Here is a 14,885-nt window from a genome sequence, read left to right on the forward strand (position 1 = left end):
TAAGTGTCAGGATTGCTTTCTCCCTTCTTATTCACTGGACTGTACAGCATTACAGAGAGCTTTGGAAGGGCTACAGGATTTTAACCATTTGGCCTTTTAAAAGCTGTTGAATGGAATGGACTCCTGGTTCCCAAATCCTTTTGAGGAAGGACTGGAGACTTGAGAGATGCTCAGGAGTGATATTGTTGTTAAGTGATGGTTTTGCTCATTAATTAACAGATAAATAATTAAGAGATAAAGTGGTCATATATAGGGATGGCAGTAGTGCTGTTCTGCCATATGCACATTTGTTAACAAATAATGCAATTTAGGGCAAGGGCAAGTGAAACACAGATATGGTTACTGATCTGATTAAATATAAAAAAAAGGAAAATACTCCCTGTCTCTTAAAGTGATGATGGGCTGCTGCTCTGTACTAAAAGTGATCTTTGTTTTGGACTGGCAGGTATTGGAGAGATCACCTGGTTTCTTTTTCAGCAGCAACAATACTCAATTTTCCTGTGCCAGAAAAGTCTTGTTCAAACAGACTTGGTTTTCCTAGACCAAAAATGTGATGCTGAGTTCCAGAGCTGTGTCTTTCAGCACTTTTCTGTTTTACTGGCTGCCTCAAATTCCTCACACCAGAATAAAACCAAAGTTAATTAAAATCAGGAACATTTTGGGTTAACAAAGCAGCAGAGGTTACTTGTGCCTTTGACAATTCCCATTTTGTGCAGGATGTTAATTCCTATCCAGGGTGGAACATTTGGCTTTGACTTCGGTATTCACAAGGCCGCTGCATGCAAAGCCTGGTTTGTGGGACGCACTGTCAGGAAGGAGTTTACTGGAGATAAAAGGGCCCCTTAACAGTGATTAATGGCCCAGCCCAAATATTAGTTTTACACTTACGTAGTACAGGTCCATGTCTGAGGGAAACAGCAGCTGTTCCATACGTTGGGGCCATGAGGAGGAGCATCCACCGTTGCCCCTCTCAGACCCCGATCTTGGTCAGTCCCAGCAGGTATTTCCAGTTCTGCTTCAGGACTTTTTTTCTCTATCCTCTCCTTTATTCCTCAGTCTCATCTTTCACTCAGGACCCTTTGCCCCAAAATAGCAACATGCCCTAGTCAAAAATACAATCCTTTCTGTCGCACTGCTCCTTCTCTTCCTCTTTTTCCTTTTTTCCTCCCCCATTTAAATAAAAAACTTTCAGACAAAATTGATAGATTAGAGGTCTTCCTAGGCTAAAGCCCTGTTTCAGTATCAAGAAGGCTGAGCCCAGATCTTTTGGAAGTTTCAATTTCCTAACATCGAGATCTAAAAGAGAAGGAACCAACAAATCAATAGCAGCCACAGCTCCAGAGATAACCCTCAGGGCAGAGGTATACCTGTGCCTTTGTACCTCTTCACACAGTGATGTGATTTCAGATGGAATATTGTTCACTAAATCAACAAAAGAGGTGGTTTCACCTTGTGCCAGAACCTTAGAATTTCTTCTAAGAGCAGATTAGCAGGAGACTCGTGTTTGTGTACAGGTTTCTCCAGGGAGCTTTTCTCTGCCCAGGTACTTTCCTGCCTCATGTTTGGCACTTGCTGGAGAGAGCTCAGCTTTAAATCAGGCTCCTTTCCAAGTGAATCGTTAATTACCATAGCTGGGGTTAGTGCAGCTCAGCAGAGAATTCTGCAACGATGGAGCAGTGACTGCTAAACCGCACTTGGAGCGTGCCCCGTTATTCCCTGGATAAGGGACCCTCTCGTGCTTACAGACATACAGAAATCCTAACGCAAATTTCACAGCAAGGACGTGGAGGTGTGGAGATTTTTCCTACTCCAGCTATTCAAAGTGTTTCCTGTGCATTCCCCTTCCTGGCTGTGATCCATCAAATCTATACTCATGGATTTTATGCAAGTCCATGTTCCTCTAAAACCTCTCCACCGAGCATGGCAGGGACGTTTCCCACGTGGAGGGCAGCTCTTTTCCCCAGGTTGTGAAATCAGGGGTTGACGTTTCTAAGGAAAACAGAACGGGGCCCTTGACTCCGTCTGAATCCGAATCTGTTTTCCTGAGGAGCTCCTGTGTTACTCCTTGCTCCTGCCGACAGATGGGGAACCACACCGCTGAATTCCCGGCGTGAGCTCTGCGGAACAGCATGGACTGACCTGCTGCTTCCAGCTTTGCTGCGGTTCCTGACGGAGCACATTTGGCTTTAAAATAATGCTTTCAAAGCATTAGATCTACACGCTGTCACTCAGGATTAGTTTAGGAAGCAGGAGGGAATGGAGTTACTGGGATCTGGGAAATGACAAATGCTGCCGAGTTCAGTGATACATTCAGAGGAGTAGAATATACACATGATCTTGCAGGGATATTTGGAAATGAAGGATAAGACTGAGGAACTAAAAATCACTGACCTGAGTTCTGTGCCTGTTTCCATTGTATTTCCTTTCTGAATTTCCTTTCCCCAGAAGAGCTGAACCCATTTAGTCCTGGAGCTGTGCAGGTGTTCAAGCACTTCATTCCTTCTCAGGTTCCCATTTGGAATGTCAGTGGAAAGGTGAGTTTTGCTCACAGATTGGTCTCTGGACCCTTTTGAACATGGAAAGGTTCCCATCAGAGTACACTTAGAAAGTCTTCTTTTTCTGATTGAGTTTTTTTTTGTTTGTTTGTGTTTGTTTCTTGTTTGTTTTTTTTTTTGTTGTTGTTGTTGTGGTGGTGGTGGTAGTCTTTTTGTTTGGGGTTTTGTCTGGGGTTTTTTTACAGTAGAAGGTTGTTTTGGTTTGGTTTTTTTTTTCCTCCCTATGAGTCTGTATTGCCACAAATCAAAATTCAGGCTGTTCTGGCTGTCTCTCTTCCTTGCTGCATTCTGTCTTCTGTGATGTGTGATGAGTCTTCCCTTAAGGGGGCATTACTCCTGCTTAGCTTTCACCCAGTGTATCCCATTGTTCAGCTCTGGGCAATTGTTTTGGGATATTATTGATTTTATGACTTGCATTGTTGTCTGAACAAAACCGGGCCCATTTGGGGCAATTTGCTGTTTTATTACTTTCTGAGGGAAGGGGATGTATGTTGGCTTGACTAAAGCAGCAACAAAACCCTGCTATTATTTTATGTGGTTTAAAAAGGGAATCCATCTCGTGTTTCCCTGAAGGCACTTCTGTGATCAGGAATTACTAAAACATTACTCAGAGCCCTTTGTGCGGGTGTTTACTTTGGGATGTTGTCCCAGATAGTGCACATTGCTGTTCTCCTGACTGGCTGGCCTGAAAAAAAAGATGAGAGAAACCAGTCTGCCAGGCAATTTTAGCCATAATTCCATGAAAATTTGCAGTAGCAGGGGAATCCTCCAGGAGAGAGCGAGGTATCATAGCAATAATATTACTTACAAATTCAAAGCATTGTACAAAGATTAAATCATCTCTGAAGCAATTCCAAGTGATATGTCCTAGTAAAGTGATTCCAGTGACTGAAATGCTGCTCACACTCCAGCAGGCAGGGAATACGATTAAGGAGAAGAAAGTAAGAACACCAAGGACAAATTGTGGCTGCAGGGTATGCTTCCAGATGCTCCTAATGGATTACTCTGCCCTACAATTGCTCTCTCACCACATGGGCAGCCTGTCTGGGCAGGGAAGCAGAGGTCTGAGACACAAAAGGAGCAATAGGTTATGTGGATTGTTATATTTTTCTCTATTGCAGGAGTGGTTTGCAAGGAGGACAGCCAGTTCTGTGCACAGATTTCCAGCAATGGTTCCCTGCACATGGGAACAGGTAAGGAGCCACTTGTGAGCAGCCAGGTCCTGCCATGGGACCACGTAGTTCTGCTGGAACTGGGAAGGCAGCTGTCCCCAGGATCCACAGGGTTTATCCATCATGTAGCAGCATCCCTCTGTTTTACCAGAGACATGTGAAAGTGAGTCAGTTTGTTTGTTTTTGAGGGAAGTTGCTGCTTTTAGCCACCTCGCAATGTCATTTTATGTAACATGTTCATGAGTGGGCCTGTACCAACAGCCATGGCTGTATATATATATACATGTATGTATGTGCGTGTGTATATGTATAGATATATATGTGTATATATATATTATAGAGGCATTACAATAAAGTGGCCACACATATATATATATATATATATAAAACTTGTCACAGCATCCTTCTTCTTTTCCTGGTTTATAGCTTCCATGGCTCTTTTGCAGGCTCCATATACACAGGAAAAATAAATTCTTTTGGTCTTTGTCCTCTTCTGTGTACCAAGGAAGGTGCCTTATGGAAGTTAAAATGCTGTTTCCTATAGATGTGACTTCAAGCCTGAAACTAAGGGGAAAGTATTCCAGAAAATTAATCACTGGGCAGAGCTCATGTAGAGCTGTGGCAAAGATTGATTTGAAACAGAATGAGGGCAGGGAGGCGTTGTACTGGCTAGCTGGGAGTTGGACTCTGCTGATCCCTGTGGGTCCCTTCCAACTCAGGGTATTTTATGATTCTATTCAAGACTTAAAATTAATATGCAGAGAAGTGTGAGCTAACTAGAAATTCACTCGCTCATCCTACTTTAAGCCCCCATTACTGCTTAAAATGGCTGATTAATGATGTTAGATGGTGATAGCATTCATTTGATTAAACTCCTGAAGTAAGCACAGTGGAAATGCCTAAGCACTGGATTGCTGGTAAATGTGATTTATGCTTTGCGTGTGTTGGTCTATAGAAATGTCAGCAATCTTGATGTAGGCACATCTGCATTAAATTTGTGCAACTTCTTCAAAAGTGCTGCTATTTGGACCAAAACAAATCCATAATATATTCCTGTTATAGGTGTGTGCCCACAGGAGGATGCATCCAGCTCTGGCTGATGAGAAAAGAGGCAGAGCCCCGCCGCAATCCGCGGGGACTCCGTAAGGATGTGCAGCCACCCACAGAGTTACACGTGCTGCAGCTTTTGACAACACAGAATACCTTCACTGAAGTCTTTTTTCTCTCTCTACTAATCCTCCTCCCACTCAGCAAGAAAAGTAGCTGCACAGGCTCACACAGATGCCATGCTATCAGCCTTACTTCAGAATAATTTAACACATCTCTGGAGAACTGTTCCTGACTCTTGTTTGGGGAGGCTGGGAATCGGGTTCCCTGCAGTGTTCAACCTGTACCCTCAGATAAACAACACATTTAGGTTTTGGTTGGTTACTATTTCCTACTCTTGCTCTCAGAATTCCTGCAAATTGTTGTCTTGCCAGAGAAGCTCCAAGGAGCCTGACTTGGATGGATGGAGCTGTGCTGTCCCCAGCTTCCCTCTGCCGTGTGTTGCCATCCCTGTGAGTGTCAGCAGAAATGACTGTGTTCAGAATTTATGAACAGACAAGCAAAACATGTTTGTCTGGCACAGAAATGCCAACCTGCTGAACCTCAGGTAGCCTCAGATGGTGTTTCTGACAGATCTGTACATCTTCCTTGCTGACGAAGATTTATCTCTGGATCTTTCTGTGTCAGAGAAGGAGTTTGTTCTTTTGAGGGTGGTTTGAGTACATGAGGTATGTGATCCCCTCCCTGGAGAGCATGTTCTGCCATTGGCATGAGCTGCTGCCTGGAGGGTCTTCTGGCAAGAGGAGGTGTCACTCACTGCATCCTTCTGGCTCTTCTTCCCAGCATACCAGATGGAGATGAATATGGAAGCACCAGAAGAACAGTCTCCATGTGATGTTCAGCCAGTTCAGGATTGAATTTCATCCATGGCCCCAAGAAGGTTAGAGGGTGCTATAAAGAGGTGTAATCTTACAGAAATAAGTAGTAAGGCGGATAAGGTTTTAAGGCAAGAAAAACCATCACAGGTTTCATACCATCTGGCACTGGCCATTTTTGGTTTGCCAGGGTAAGTGTCTCTACTCCCTGTGTGGTTGATCGATGAAAAATGTCCATGAGTGCAATTCAGAGGCTGGGTGGATTGAACTGATTCCTCTTCAGAGCCTAAGATGGCTCGGTAAGTATAAACCATATAAAGTCCTCCTTTTTCAGGGAGGGACCTTTCCAAGTAATCTCAGTTTTTACATTTTTGCACAATTCTTAATCCTATTCTATTCCTTCCTTGTATTTTGGGCACGTTTGGAACCTGTGCCGCCACTTGACCCCGCATATGTGCATCAGCCCCTTGACTCAACTTTGAGCTTTACTTATTGCACATGGTGAATATTGGGTTTGTGTAACAGATCTCTGGCAGAGCGGTTCTTTCCCCACATTTTTGTGTGAATTAGAGCAATCTGGGATACCCTTTGTAGACTTGTTCTATGCTTCAATGTTTGACTCACGACTCTAATCTGGTGCCATCTTCATGGCTTTATGTACCTCTTACCCACCCACACCTCAGATTGATTTTCCTCCTACTCACCCTTTTGCTCACTACTCTCCTCCCAGTTCTCCTCTAACTAATCCCTCTTGTTTCCCTCTGCTCTGTTTTGTTTGTTCCCTCTTCTTCTTCCCTCCTCTGTGGTGCTCAGCCTGTCCAGCTGGGGGACGCTGGGCCAAGGGTGCCATGTGAGCCATACAGCCAAGGGGGAAGTGCCTTGCTGGGCTCCTCAACAGACCGACACTGAGTACTTCCAGGAGTATTTTGGAATATGGATATTCTTAATTGGCATTCCTTATCCTACACCAGAACTCTCTTGTACTGTTAATTATTAGACTGTTCTGAATCTTTGTTTTGAAGAGAGACCCTGCATTTCCCAAACCATGCCCAGGCTCTGGAGAAATGTTGGGCAGCTTGAGTTGAAGTTAGACAAACAGCATAAGAGAATAGAGAGAAAATATTCTGGCTGTTTCGCACATGGTTGCTCTCATGGTATGCCCTACAGTCCCCTCAGCCTGCAAGTGAACTGTTTATAAAGATAATTCCACTAAGCACAGACAACTGATTCATTTCCCTACAGCAGTCACACTCACAGAAATCCTAGTGAAACACTTACTCATTAACATTCTGCAATTTTATTGCTGCAGTATCCACTGCTGCAGTATTCCTTTAGGTTAAGGCACCTCAGGAAGTTCAGTCAATAACTTGTGCCATGACAGTTTGCTTTGGTTGAATGCACAGAAATTTTTAAAAACAGTACAAACCCAAATGGAACCAAAGAGCTCATTGAACAGGACTATCCAAATGCCTCAGTGTGAGCTGGTGGGATTGGTGCCACATCCTGGCAAGCACTTCGTGGGGCTGGAGCCGAATCTTTCACCCCTTTCAGAGGGATGCTGTTGCTTTCTGTGCCCGAGGATCTTCCAGGGTCTCCAGGTTAATATTACCCTTCTTCTAATGAGCATGTTTTATTCAAGAACAGGTATTTCCTAAAAGATTTGATATGGGGACATCTCCTGAAGGAAACCACAAAAAGTCACTTTTCTCCCAAATCTTTATAGCCCTGTGCAGAAATGGTTGAAAGCTTCTTACACCTCCTTTCAGGAACACCTGTCAGTATTGTCTGACTTCACACAACTGAAACAAAGGCACAGAAATGGTAAAGCTCATTGCTGCTTTTGAGAGAGGGAGATCCAAAATCTCCCTTTTGGACAGGAACAAAGATGGTGGGGCTGAGATTTCTTGCCAAACCTCACTGAAGTAGTTTGTCTGTTATTAATTGTATGTTTGTCACACTTTAAAGGGTCTAAAGGCCATGTCTTGGGGATCACTCCTGTTTCTCCTTCAGACATGGTCAGGTAGGACTGTGAGTTTGACCTGCCTTCAATTCCACAAGAATCAAAATCCTGATGTTGTCTGGATTTGAGGTAAGTGAATGAGTTCTCCTTTAGAAAGATGATATTAAAAGTAGGGATAGCCCTAATAATGTCTCAATTATTAACAGAAACTGACATCACTGCGAGGAGGGTTGGATCATCAAATTAACTTTCCTGGTTTCAACCCCCATGATTTTCCCCATCAATCTCTCAATTTCTGTCAAAAGTACCACTATATTCTGTGTTCCTTAGTAGATGGGAGTGGATGCAAGTGGCTGTAACATTTCTAATTTCTGAATCTGTAAGTGCTACAACAGAGGATGAAAAGATCAGAGTACACCAGAGCTGTAAGAAATCCCATCAGACAAATTGAGATATCTGACTCCCTAAATATTCGTGTGACCCAACCTGGACTTTTCATAGAACTAGTGGAGCTCACTGTGAGTGAGAGCAAAGCTTCAGGAGTGAACAATACAGTTACTGGCACTTGTAAATGTGCAGCTGCAATTACCCAACACCTGGGTGCTGCTTCAGGCACCGCCTTCCTGAGCACAGTGTTCAAGCACAGCCCCTCACTTGGTGTGAGCCATTTACCAACTGCCTGGGAGCAAGGGGCTCAAAAAGCTTTTCAAATCAAGAATTTCAGTGATTGGAAAAGCCAGTTGAATTGATTTTGATTAAAAAAAAAAACAAAACAACCGACCAAAACAAAAGATACTAAAATGTATCTAAATCTCCTGCGTTATGTCAGTAGGATCTCAATTAAGAGTACCTCACTGACTGCACTTGGCTTTTATATTGGAGTAGTTCTAAAGTCCCTCTCCTTCCTGATTTGCTCTTAGAATCGTGGAATCGTGGAATGGTTTGGGTTGGAAAATCAGATCTCCAATCTGATTTTTTGTGGAACTGTTATCCCTCCTCCCTGCTGTTCTGCAGAGTCCCCGTGCACACTGACCAGTTAATCCCATAATCCCAGTTGGAGATGAAAAGTAATGACAGTAAAGTGGAAGATGTTAGCAAGTGTGATAGACTGAGGATAATGATTCCTCTTGCAGCAGTGTGAGAAAATCTGTCCTCATGCATCCAAAACCTGCCAGGAGGAGGAGGAGGAGGACTTGTCCTAACCTGGATAAACCTCCACAAAGCAACTGTGCTGCACTTGGCATTTGGAATGGAAGAAGTCATTCCGTGCCCAGCAGACACAGGAGAAATGATTGTCAGCTGCAACCCAAACAGTGGGGTTACGAAACCCAAAGTGCAGGAGAAATCTCCACCCTGAAACGAGATATGCATTCATGATTTGGAATTCCAATGGGACGGGTGGGGTGGGTGTGCTGATTACTGTTTGGGGCAGGAATGATAGAGGATTTACAAAAGCTGGGCTCCTTCCCAGAGCTTGCGAGTTTGAACACGGCAATGTCTCCTTAAAGGTCAGCAGAGAGGGATTTTAGTGCAAATTCCCTATTGATAATCCTGCAGAGAATGAGCAATGCAGGCAACAATCCGGAAGCTTCCATGAGACCCAAATTCCTTTGCTCCTCTTCCCAGGGGCAGGGCTCCAGAGCTTGAGCTGACCTCTCCCTTCCTTCCCCCTTCCTTCCAGAAAGCATTGGTGCAGGATTTTCACTGGGGCTATGCCAGCCAAAAATACCCTTGAAGGATCCTGGACAAGGAATTGTGCCCTCAGTAAAAACATTTCAAGCTCATACGGAGTATCCCACCATGGCCATGTGTTGGGGTGGTGTGCTGACAGCTCTTGGGGTGGCACACCAGCTTTAGCAAGACATGAACTAAGAAAAGCTGTATTTGGTGGGGTAGCCCAATGCTGCAAGTACCAAATCTGCAGCCAGAAAGTGCTTTACAGGAAGGTGCAGGTCTGTTGTCTCAGGGTTGTGTTTGTCAGGGCTCTTACTCCCAAAGAGCCACCCTGTAACGGGCTGGGAGGGGAGGTAAAGAGGATGAGGATTGCAAAGGCACTGCTTAGAACTGAAATGGATTGTTTGAAAGGTCCCACAGGTTAAGGAAAGCTGGGAAGCTTAGAGGGACTGGCTGTGCTATAGGTTTGCAGCAGGAAAGGGACTGAAGGAGGGGGTATGGGCCTGTAAGAGCACAAATCTCTGGAGAAGATGGACACCTGATACTTATTCCCTATGCACCATAATATAAGAACCAGGAGAAATCAAATTACATAGAATTATAGAGAGGCTAACAGAAGGAGGTAATTTTCCACTCTGGCCAGTTCCAGAGACAAGAGACCAAGCAAGATGAGTCTGAATGTTAATTACACCAGTCTTTTGGGTCTGGGGTTTTTCTTCCCTCAAGGGGTGAGCAGCTCAGGGAGCTTTAGGGAGAGCTCCTGTCCCTGCAGTGGCCCGTGGTGTGGTGGAACAGGAGGGACAGCATTGCTAGGGAGATGCCCCAGAGATTAGAGGCTCTGGGCTTGACTCAGGCCCGTGTGACTCACCTGAACACCCGTATTCCCACGGAAGCTGTGGAAAGCTCCTGTGTCTCACTCTATCCCCAGCTCTCAACTCCAGGCCTGTTGGATGCTCTCCCTCCCTGCCACCTGCCCAGACAGGTGAGTGCCACACGCAGGTGGGACTCACACACTGCTGAGTGACCCTGACACAGTACAAATCTGAGCAACTTTACTTCATAAATGCTTCAGGTTTCATTTTATTTTCCTCTTTTGCTGTCCTCCTCAGGGATGTCTTCCTGTGATTCTCAGTACCACACACATCCCAACAAACCCAAGGTGTATTAATACAGACAGAATGTGAAATGCAAGTGAAAGAAACAGTCTGCAGAACAAATCTCATGGTATTTGGATTGCTCATGGGCTAAGCAAGGTAAAACATCCTCAGGTTAAGTACTGACCTGGAAGGAAAGCTCCTGCCCTGTGACAGCACTGCCCAGGGGCCTCTGCCAGTGGCACTGCTGCCTGGGGACCTGGCCCCCCCACTCCCACACGATCCAGAACACTCTCATGCTGTGGGAGATGGTGAGCTGGAAGGAATTGTCTGGAAAATGGGCCACTGACTATATCAAAGGCCTTTTAGAACAATTAGCAGCCCCTTTCCAAAGGCTGTGGCACCACACCTGCAATTCTATTATTACTCTTTAAATAGCCCCAAAATGTTGGGTTTTTCCTTTCCTGTAAACTACCGTTTACTGACAGAGACACAGGACTTCTCTGGACTTCTTCAGGGTTAGTCTTTTTTTTTCTTCCTCATGCCTGCAGTGTTATACTGTCACTGGGAACTGAGCAACAATTAACAATTTATGTTTTGTGGGAGCTCAATTCAATTTGGCTTGGCTTACAGCTTTAATGAGTTTTCTATGACATTCTCAATAATGCATTATAAAATACTGACATGTTTTTAAATAGTTATTCTTTTACTCATTTTCTGTGTTCTGAACCATGCTCAGCCCCCAGCCATTTCAATAATGCTTTAAGGAAGGTATATACTGAGAACACAGAGGTAATTATGTTAGTCCAACAGCAACCTGATAAAATATTAACATTTCTTATGAAATTTTTTCCAGAAAGAAGGAGAAAAATCATCACCAGTGAGAAGCTTTGCAGTGAGAAAAGCCTTTTTTCAGCAAAAGATTGTTAAGTAACACCATTAAATATTGAACGATGCTGAGGTGTATCTGTACACAGCCTCCTTTTGGCTTGGTGTGATGCAGATTTTATTTCTTCCTCTGCAGAAATCATGAAATCCTGTTTTAAATCACGATGGAAGAGCCAATCAGATAAAACCTGTACCTTGCCACTACTACTTTTATGATTTGTTAAGTTCACTGGAATGAGTAATACAGCGTGAATAGAACATTTTAAATACCCCTTGGCAGTCACTGAAGTACAATAATCATTTAAAAGACAGGAATTACAAAACTCCATGTGCAGCTGGTGCCACATCAAACCAAAGGGAGCCTTGTCTGGGTGATTTTCACCTCCTGAGTGGCTGGGGACCTCTGCACTCTCATTTTGTATTTCACCAGAGCTGTTGAGAATAAATAAATAATAAACTGAACAGCAAAAAGCAAGTCATTCTGAGCAGCCTCTGGCAGCAGTTTGCTCTCATAATGCTGTTTGGTGAGCTGGAGGCATCCAGCTCATTTCCTAAAGAGCATTTTCTGCTTAGGTCAGGGCTCTATTAATCTGTTCAAGCCAATTCTATAAAATCCAAACCATCTGTATTTGGGAAGATCATGGTTTATTTGGATTTTCTTTGTGTCTGCTGTCAGTAGATTATTAAAAGTACGAGGGATTTACAGTGTAAAGTCTCTCTATTGGCATGTTACAGCGACCTTCTAAGTAGCATCTCCCAATATTTGGGTAACAGCTGGTATAGTTAAGTCCAGCAGGGAAACAAAGAACAGCCACAAATACTGGAAATGGCTGAGCTTTGGCAGTGTAGAAAGGCTGCAAGGACTGGGGATAGCTGTGCTTTCAGTGTTTCACCAGGTGTTTTATTGGCAGTTTCTGAAGATTCCTTGTGAAACACACCACAGTGGCCAGGTAACATTTTTGTATCAGGGATGCCTGGAATTTCTAGGGAAGTGGTGAAGCAGTCACTGGAGATCTGGCCCAGCAAGCCATTACTTCATGTTGTCCTTATGCCCCCATGCCCAGATGCCATCCAGCCCCATGCTGCATGCGGGGCAGCTGCTCCTCCTCAATGCACCACTCGCAGGGGCTGCTCCCACTCCCCACTGCTTCCCGTCCTGCACAGGTGGATGGAGCGTCAGCTCTCATGGAGAATTGCCAGCCATAGGACATACTAAATCTATTTTTCTCAGAAAATTGTAAATAATTCATGGAGCTTGGTTCTATAAAGAGGCCAGTTATAAATCATCCGAGCTGCACCTGGAGATTTCTGATGTCAGCATTATCACATGAATTACATCTCTCCAGGGCCATCTATTATTGTAAACACAATTCCAAAGAGGAATTATGCATGTAACATGCACAGGCAAACAAACAAGTAATCTTCAGCCTGGATTTGATACTAAAGCTTTGCAATCCAATTGAGTTGTTAGTGGCACTAATTGTCATGCTCTGGCCTCAGAGATCCTTTCATTTTGCTCCTGTACAAGCGTATTTTTCCCTGGGGAGCACCTGTTGGTGGGAATGCTGGCTGACTGTACACCACCAGCAGTCCAGGTGCTGTGAGGTGGAAGGAAAAAGCCATGGATGTGTTTCCAGAGGGATGTGAACATGTGCTGCAGAAAAGATCTGGATTCTGAGATTTCCATGTACCACCACCTTTACAGTGCTGGGATTACAGTCCACTTACAGCTGTTGAATTACACCCAACTGTTTCTTTTTCATGCTGCTCTTCAGAAATAGAAACATTCTTGAATAGAAACATGCCAGGTTCCTGATGGTTTCCAACTCTTGGTGTCAGCACAGAAAGACAAGGGAGGCAAAGAACTGAGATGTGTTTATGGAACTGAATGAAAGGACTACTGAAATCCTGTGTTTCCGTGGTATCCCGGGGATGGGAGGTGGAGGAGATGCTTCTGTTAAGGCAACGAAGTAGGTCAGTGAAAAGCAGGGGGGAAAGCTACATCCAGAGTTGGGAATGATCTGCTGAGCTTGGAACAAAGAATAAAACTGAATCTTTCTTGGCGTAAGACCTGTGCAATGAGCCTGGTGCCAGGTGCTCCTGTGCACCCGGCCATCCCAGGGCTCGCCTTGGCCAGGCAAACAGGAGCATTTTGCCCCTGGTGCTGGGGAAGGCCCGGCCCGGCCGTGCCCGGGACTGCCTGCACCACGTGTAGTTTATGGCCAGGAGGGATCCGTGGGAGTACAAAGGCTGATGTCTCCCCAGGCTGGACTTTAACAGTTCATGCTCAGCTCCGGGGCACTGCTGTCTGGGCAGAGGTCACATCCTTCCTGCCCCAGATAGGGCTTTGGAAAGGCTGGAAAAAACGCTTTCTGGCCTACAGACTGCTGTGGAATCTCTCCAGAGAAAGGGATCTCCTTTTTCCCGTTCTGCTCAGCTCCGTGAAACAGAAACAGGTATAAAGCACCTGAGCACACGGAGGTGGGCTGCTGAAGACAGAGCCAGTGGCACTTGTCTGAAGTGCACAGAACAGCCTTGTGTTGGGCTGTGGTGACAGATCTGTCCCGTGCCAGTGGCCCCACGTGCCTTTGGTAACACACTGTACACTTACAAGTAAATGTAATGGAGCATAAACGTGTCTGGGCACCGCTGCCATCGAACTTCCTCATTAGCCTCCACTTAAGCACCACCGCACTGCCAGGAGATACCGAGAGATCATAAATGGGTGATTAGCACAGGGAGGGGCACGGCCCGGGGCAGAGCCAGCTCAGGGGCGGAAAACAAATCAAAAGCTCATTTAGAGCTAAAGCGGGACTTGATTTTGCCCAGAAGTGCCCTCGCTCCAAGTACCCACTGTGTTTTGCTTCCCTAAAATCCGCGGCGGCGAGAGAAAAAATGCCACAGTGAGCGACCATCTCCCACTGCTCCAGAGAGCCGCGGGCAGCGGGGACTTTGCTCCTGCTCATCCCGGGCCTGCACCGGGACACCGGAACAGGGCCCGCCGCCCGCACGGGGACATATCCCGGGACACATCCCTGGACTCATCCCGGAACACATCCCGGGGCAGGGCCCGCTGCCCGCACGGGGACACATCCCGGGACACATCCCTGGACACATCCCGGGACTCATCCCGGGAGAGATCCCGGGGCAGGGCCCGCTGCCCATACGGGGACACATCCCGGGACACATCCCGGGACTCATCCCGGGACTCATCCCGGGGCAGGGCCCCCTGCCCACACGGGGACACATCCCGGGGCAGATCCCGCTGCCCGTACGGGGACACATCCTGGGACACATCCCGGGGCAGGGCCCGCTGCCCGCACGGGGACACATCCGGGGACACGTCCCGGGACACATCCCGGGGCAGATCCCGGGGCACATCCCGGGACACATCCCGGGGCAGATCCCGCTGCCCGCACGGGGACACATCCCGGGGCACATCCCGCTGCCCGCACGGGGACACATCCGGGGACACGTCCCGGGACACATCCCGGGGCAGATCCCGGGGCACATCCCGGGACACATCCCGGGGCAGATCCCGCTGCCCGCACGGGGACACATCCCGGGGCACATCCCGCTGCCCGCACGGGGACACATCCGGGGACACGTCCCGGGACACA

At 46.2% G+C, this 14,885-nt stretch overlaps 1 long non-coding RNA gene across 4 annotated transcripts in view; it reads left to right on the forward strand.

Moving 5' to 3' along the window:
• Positions 1 to 11,977, forward strand: part of LOC121661383 — a 46,352-nt gene extending 34,375 nt beyond the window's left edge. Inside the window, exons 5-10 of one of the 4 annotated variants that reach the window (XR_006014948.1) lie at positions 2,446 to 2,534; positions 3,677 to 3,748; positions 4,790 to 5,502; positions 5,618 to 10,265; positions 10,393 to 10,536; positions 11,234 to 11,977. This is a non-coding gene — a long non-coding RNA (uncharacterized LOC121661383). Of the gene's footprint in view, positions 1 to 2,445; positions 2,535 to 3,676; positions 3,749 to 4,789; positions 5,503 to 5,617; positions 10,537 to 11,233 lie in introns of all 4 variants that reach the window. The other 3 variants (XR_006014949.1, XR_006014947.1, XR_006014946.1) reach the window with 3 other exon arrangements.
• The last annotated feature ends 2,908 nt before the right edge of the window (positions 11,978 to 14,885 follow it).

Source organism: Corvus kubaryi, unplaced genomic scaffold (assembly GCF_017639235.1).
Source record: "Corvus kubaryi isolate FWS band 111438036 unplaced genomic scaffold, C.kubaryi_AGA036_p1.0 37149, whole genome shotgun sequence".
NCBI lineage: Eukaryota > Metazoa > Chordata > Aves > Passeriformes > Corvidae > Corvus > Corvus kubaryi.